Source organism: Anabrus simplex, chromosome 1 (genome assembly GCF_040414725.1).
Source record: "Anabrus simplex isolate iqAnaSimp1 chromosome 1, ASM4041472v1, whole genome shotgun sequence".
Classification (NCBI taxonomy): domain Eukaryota; kingdom Metazoa; phylum Arthropoda; class Insecta; order Orthoptera; family Tettigoniidae; genus Anabrus; species Anabrus simplex.
In genome coordinates, this window is record NC_090265.1 from 1,085,222,902 (window position 1) to 1,085,229,955 (window position 7,054).

Consider the following 7,054-nt stretch of genomic DNA (forward strand, 5'->3'; position numbering starts at 1 on the left):
AACATAGCATATTTTAACATTACGCTTTAATAAAGAAATATGTCACATTTAATTCTATGGCAAATCGGGCAAGTTGGCATGCGATTAGAAGCGTGCGGCTGTGAGCTTGCATCCGGTAGATAGTGGGTACGAAACCCACTGTCGGCAGCCCTGAAGATGGTTTTCTGTGGTTTCCCATTTTCACACCAGGCAAATGCTGGGGCTGTACCTTAACTAAGGCCACGGTCGCTTCCTTCCAACTCCTAGGCCTTTCCTATCCCATCGTCGCCATAAGACCTATCTGCGTCGGTGCGACGTAAAGCCACTAGCAAAAAAAAAAATCTATGGCCATATATTTTATAAATTTTATTAGGTTAAAGCAAAAATATATCTTATTCTTAAAATTTACCTGTTTTTGAAATGTGATTTTCACTGATTATTGCAAAATAAAATAATGAAACTTTCAGTCGAATGTAATGCAATTTAATACCTAAATGAAGTCAAATGAGTGATAATTTTAAAGGAAAATAACTAGACAATAAAAAGTAATAAAAGAACTTAATGGACACGCTAGTCGGGAAAGGTTTGCTATTCCTGGCCTAGAGGATAATGGAAAAGAACGTAATGATTTTTAGGAAAAATGTTCTCGTGAGATTTTTGGAACCTCCAACATTGGTTGGTATTGTACAGAGAGTAATAGGCATAATGTGCAATGTAGTTCTGTCTGTATCTGTGATAGTCCCTGATGTAGATATATGTTCTTGAGTGAACACTTTTGTATATCGATTTACATGAAGTTGTGTACTGCTACTTGTATTGTTGATTATGTATTATTGTAGTGTTGTTGCAAATTTGTTCTGGGAGTTTATCATAGTCAGTAAGCTATACTTAAAGGAGGCCTATTACAGGTTCCCTCATTTATGACTGAGTGACTGATCACTATCTATCATTTAGTATACAAGTATTTAGATTGGTATTTTGGTGATTATTTGGCCTCAGGAAGAGAAAATATTCCTTCTGGTTCATATTCATTCTAATTCAAGACTGGAAAATTTTGTTTTGCAGCAGATTCTGGTGTTACATTTTGTCATTTACAGTGATGTGATATTGCTTTTAGTGATAAATTATCATGTATCTGAACATTGTAAAGGTTTTGTTAAATTAACAATAAAATTCTTGTTTAAGTAATTCTTTAAATCATTTTTCTAGAATAAGAATAGTTGTTCATTTTGTACTAATGTTGTAAGTGAAATATTTTTGTTTTTCTGTTCTCTTGATTATATCAAGAGTCCTTCATGTAGTAAAAATTAATCAAATTTTCAAAAATTTGTCATTTATATTGTGCAAAATGAAAACTAAAAGTCACCCATCAACTTTCAAACAACCACCATCTTCAACGATGTTGTCTTTTGTCAGTCAGGAAATCAGTCATACTCTGATCACATGGGAACATTGAAACCACTGTGCATCAGAGTGAACTCTTGAGAACAGTTTCACAGGAATGTGGAAAACTTTACAATATCAGTATTTATTTTTAGATGCACTGATTTATTAATTATTGTTATTCTCAACCTGGCAGTTCAGAGAGTTGTTCAGATATGTATTCCTCTTCATGCAAGAGCAGAGTTGCTCAGCTGGGTGACCCTGTTTGACTGGGTTTGCTTGTCGGAAATGTAGGCAGCTTATGTACCAAGTGTACATCACAGTCAAACGAGAGAGTGAGCACATTCGGTATGGGCTGATGTTCGATTGTGACTATGAAGCTCTCCTCACACCATTCAATGAAATGTTTGAGTACAGTATTAGAAAAAGCACTATAATTGCAAAAAAAAAAAAAAAACCTGGGTTTGATTTATAATGTGCTCTATATAAGTAGAAATGGTTTTTATTTTCCTATATTTACACATTCAAAGAAAACTGACCTGTTACAAGTTTTGTGTTACAATGTACAAATATACATGGTTGAAGCGTGCAAGCTACAATTTACAATTTCTTGGATGGAAATGATAGAATTTCTACTGAGGAAAGTAAAATTCCTGTTATTCATTGAGTAAAACTTAATTCATTTACAGACTTCACATGTGTTGTAATACTATGTGACATTCCTTGTATATTGAGTTTCTGAAAATAGAATTTATAACTTATCAGACTCTATTGATAATTGCTATAACTGAGCTCGATAGCTGCAGTCGCTTAAGTGCGGCCAGTATCCAGTATTCGGGAGTTAGTGGGTTCGAACCCCACTGTCAGCAGCCCTGAAGATGGTTTTCCATGGTTTCCCATTTTTACACCAGGCAAACGCCTTAATTAAGGCCACAGTCGCTTCCTTCCCACTCCTGGCCTTATCCTATCCCACTGTCACCATAAGACCTATCTGTGTCAGTGCGACGTAAAGAAACTTGTAAAAAAAATTAAAGAAAGATAATAGCTGGCATCTAAATAGCGAGCAAATTTCATCACTAATGAAGGTAGAGATATTTACTATCCAAGTATAACACTGTACATTCAATAACAAGAAGATATACAGTATGTCTTCAAATAAATAATCTGGCTGTGAGCTTGCATCCGGGAGATAGTAGGTTCGAATCCCACTATCGGCAGCCCTGAAAATGGTTTTCCGTGGTTTCCCATTTTCACACCAGGCAAATGCTGCGGCTGTACCTTAATTAAGGCCACGGCCGCTTCCTTCCAACTCCTAGGCCTTTCCTATCCCATCGTCGCCATAAGACCTATCTGTGTCGGCGCGACGTAAAGCCCCTAGCAAAAAAAAATAAATAAATAAATAATCTGACTAATATTATTCCCAGTAAACATGATTGGAATATTGATGAGTTTATCAGATCATTTAAGCTCAAGCAATAACAAGTCTCAGCTTATCTGGTTTACTCCTTATTATGTTAGGAATGTTTCTAAAGCATACTCCTGTTAAAATATAATAGTGAAAGAATTCATTGCATGGCAAAATATTGCTGACAAACAGACTGGGGAAAGTGACAGATGTTTATGGGAAGGATTAGGCTAGTATATTTCTTTCACAAGGGAAGAATGCAGGAGCTGTTGTTAGAGAGAAGTGTGACCTTGGGAGGGCTATTTTGAAGCAAGAGAAAACCCATGGAGCAAGCAAAGGATTTATTAGTATCTCTTGCTAACGGTTGCATACTTCACCTTGTACGAGGCTATATAGTGAGTGGTTTCGTTATGATTGATGCAGATAGGAAACAGGATAATTTCATCAAATCCTGAAAGGTGCATAAAATTAAGTCCAATGAGGTGAAACCATCATGCCAAATTTTAAATATGATTAAACCAGAGGATGATTGGTACCCTGATTGAGCATGATAATGAAGAGAATAAGGAAATTGATAAAAGGGGTGACACGAGGCAAGAGAGCATCTTTCTATTGTGGATCGTTGAAGTGCAGTGGTGTATACAGAGGGCTACCAAGGCTATCGGTGAAGCCCAAACTTCAAATGAGAATGACTGAAGTCTAAAGCACATTATAATGTAAGCATCTGACACATTGCTCCATTTACAAAACTTGAAAGCAGTGAGAAAAAACGTCGCATATATTTCTGAGAGCTAGCCATCGGAGACTGATATTGCAGCCCAGACTCTCATCCCTCTCCCCTCGGCCCACCTCACGCATCTCGCTGTTGTATGATATAGATGTTGATTCCCATAGGGAATCAAAAATATTTGTCCCGAATGAGTAAATTTAGAATACCAATATAATACCGGTGGCTCCAAATAGCCTACACAATGGCCTCCACGGTATGCACTAGCCAGCATCTTGGTAGGTGTGCTAGAGGACGTTTCCTATTAGTGAGACTCACAACCTGACTTTTATCCCTGTTTATCATCATACCATTGCTCACTGTCCATCTCACAACATTATCGAGGTCATTTTGCAGTTGCTCACTATCTTGTAACTTATTTATTACTCTGTACAGAATAACATCATCTGCGAAAAGCCTTATCTCTGATTCCACTTCTTTACACATCTCATTGATATATATAAGAAAACCTAAAGGTCCAATAATACTGCCTTGAGGAATTCCCCTCTTAATTTTTACAGGGACATATAAAGTTTCACCTACTCTAATTCTCCGAGTTCTATTTTCTAGAAACAGAGCCACCCATTCAGTCACTCTTTTGTCAAGTCCAGTTGCACTCATTTTTGCCAGTAGTCTCCCATGATCTACCCTATCAAATGCCTTAGACAGGTCAATCACGATACAGTCCAATTGACCTCCTGAATCCAGGATATCTGCTATATCTTGCTGGAATCCTACAAGTTGGGCTTCAGTGGAATAACCTTTCCTAAACCCAAACTGCCTTCTATCAGACCAGTTATTAATTTTGCAAACATGTCTTATATAATCAGAAAGAATGCTTTCCCAAAGCTTACATACAACGTATGTCAAACTGACTGGCCTGTAATTTTCAGCTTTATGTTTATCACCCGTTCCTTTATATACAGCGGCTACTATAGCAACTCTCCATTCATTTGGTAAACTTAGGTTAGGTGATGCTGTTTAAATAAGTGCAGGTAAAGGAAAATTGATAAATAAATTAGAAAACATCTGTATATTTTTAGACCAATATTACAACAAAACTCTAAAATGACATAATTGAAGTGAAATACCCATTATATGAAATATTACCAAAATTATTGCAATCACTAAATTTAAAACAAAACAACATTCTAAATAATCTTAAATTATCATTTTCCAGGACCCCTACTATTTAAAAAAACACAACTCCTACCCTGTCTGCCCCCACAAGCCCACCACAACCAATAACACATAAACTTAACACATCGATATAACACTAGAAGCGCAAGTGAGTCATTTCAACGCTACCATAGCAACTGATTAACACTATAAGAGTCGAAAAGATAAATGAAATTACATACAATGTTTTTCTTTAACTCACCTTTACTTTAACCAATTAACATCATAATTGACTAAGGGGGTAAGTGAATTTACACACATTGTTTTTTCTTTAAACTCACCTTTCCTTCAATTTTCATTCCTTGATACTTAACTCTCCTCTTGTTACAGACATTAAACCACACTTCCCTTTCGACTCTCTATATAAGAAGCTGCAGTCGCACCTTCTAGCTAATATAAATACAGCTACTTACCTTCGAGCACTCTTCCTCACTCCTATAATGTGCAGACTGCAGACTTATCTCATCGCATGAGATTAACAACAAACTAGAAACTTCAAATTTTATTTTAAATCCCACTTGGATTGATAAAAAATACTTTTCTTCGTCATTATTCTAAAGATTAAACTGTTTAAGCTCTAAATTTATATCTTACGCCCTCAAACTTTACAGAGCGCCTTTTAACAAAGTTCATTTCAATGCAGAATTAACTGTGTTATTATAGAACTTTATAATTACAACTACTTATTTTCAAGCATTTTTCCTTGCTCCTATAATGTAATTTAAGAAGGCAGCAGACTTAAATTTTATTTAAACTACATGTGGAGAAATCAGTAACACTTACCTTTGTTATTATTCGAAAGATTAAGCTGTTTAAGCTCCGAGCTTATTTCTTACTCCCTCAACCTTTTAACAAGGTTCAATTCAACACAGCAATAATTGTGTTCTTATCAAACTACTAACATGCAACTTGTTACTGCATTTTTAGACAAGGACATTCATAAAAGTATATAAATTAGGACTGTTTGTAAGGCTTTATAAAGGCTTTATTATAAGAATATACAACTTTTTGACACATGTACCTACATCATCATTCTCACATTTATAATTTGCAATTTTTCTTAAAAAACTACAATTAAGAGCAATCAGGATCCAGATTTATTATCATTCAGGTTTGAGATTAAGGCTGAAGATGCCCTTAAAAATGGGCAAAACATGACCCGATAATTTACTTAATAAGTTTTCATTTTAAATTAAAATTACTCTATGTGTTGAATAGGTGGAATTTAATAAACACTGATATTTAATTGTTAACACACCACTTATTCGAGCAGCTCATCTCCTTTTGCCCAATTCTTCCCAGCCCAAACTTTGCAACATTTTCGTAACGCTACTCTTTTGTCAGAAATCACCCAGAACAAATTGAGCTGCTTTTCTTTGGATTTTTTTCTGTTCTTGAATCAAGTAGTCCTGATGAGGGTCCCATACACTGGAACCATACTCTAGTTGGGGTCTTACCAGAGACTTATAAACCCTCTCCTTTACATCCTTACTATAACCCCTAAACACCCTCATAACCATGTGCAGAGATCTGTACCCTTTATTTACAATCTCATTTATGTGATTACCCCAATGAAGATCTTTCCTTATATTAACACCTAGATACCTACAATGATTCCCAAACGGAACTTTCACCCCATCAACGCAGTAATTAAAACTGAGGGGACTTTAACCATTTGTGAAACTCATAACCTGACTTTTAACCCCATTTATCATCATGCCATTGCCTGCTGTCCATCTCACAATATTATCGAGGTCATGTTGCAGTTGCTCACAATCTTGTAACTCATTAATTACTCTATACAGAATAACATCATCCGCAAAAAGCCTTACCTCTGATTCCACTTCTTTACTCATATCATTTATATATATAAGAAAACATAAAGGTCCAATAATACTGCCTTGAGGAATTCCCCTCTTAACTATTACAGGGTCAGATAAAGCTTCACCTTCTCTCATTATCTGAGATATTTTTCTAGAATTATAGCAACCCATTCAGTCATTCTTTTGTCTAGTCCAGTTGCATTCAATTTTGCCAGTAGTTTTCCGTGATCTACCCTATCAAATGCTTTAGACAAGTCAATCACGATACAGTCTATTTGACCTCCTGAATCAGAGATATCTGCTATATCTTGCTGGAATCCTACAAGTTGAGCTTCAGTGGAATAAAAAATAAACCAAAAACAGAACTGCCTTCTATGGAAACAGTTATTAATTTTGCAAACATGTCTAATATAATCAGAAAGAATGCCTTCCCAAAGCTTACATGCAATGTATGTCAAACTTACTGGCCTGTAATTTTCAGCTTTATGTCTATCACCCTTTCGTTTATACACAGGGGTT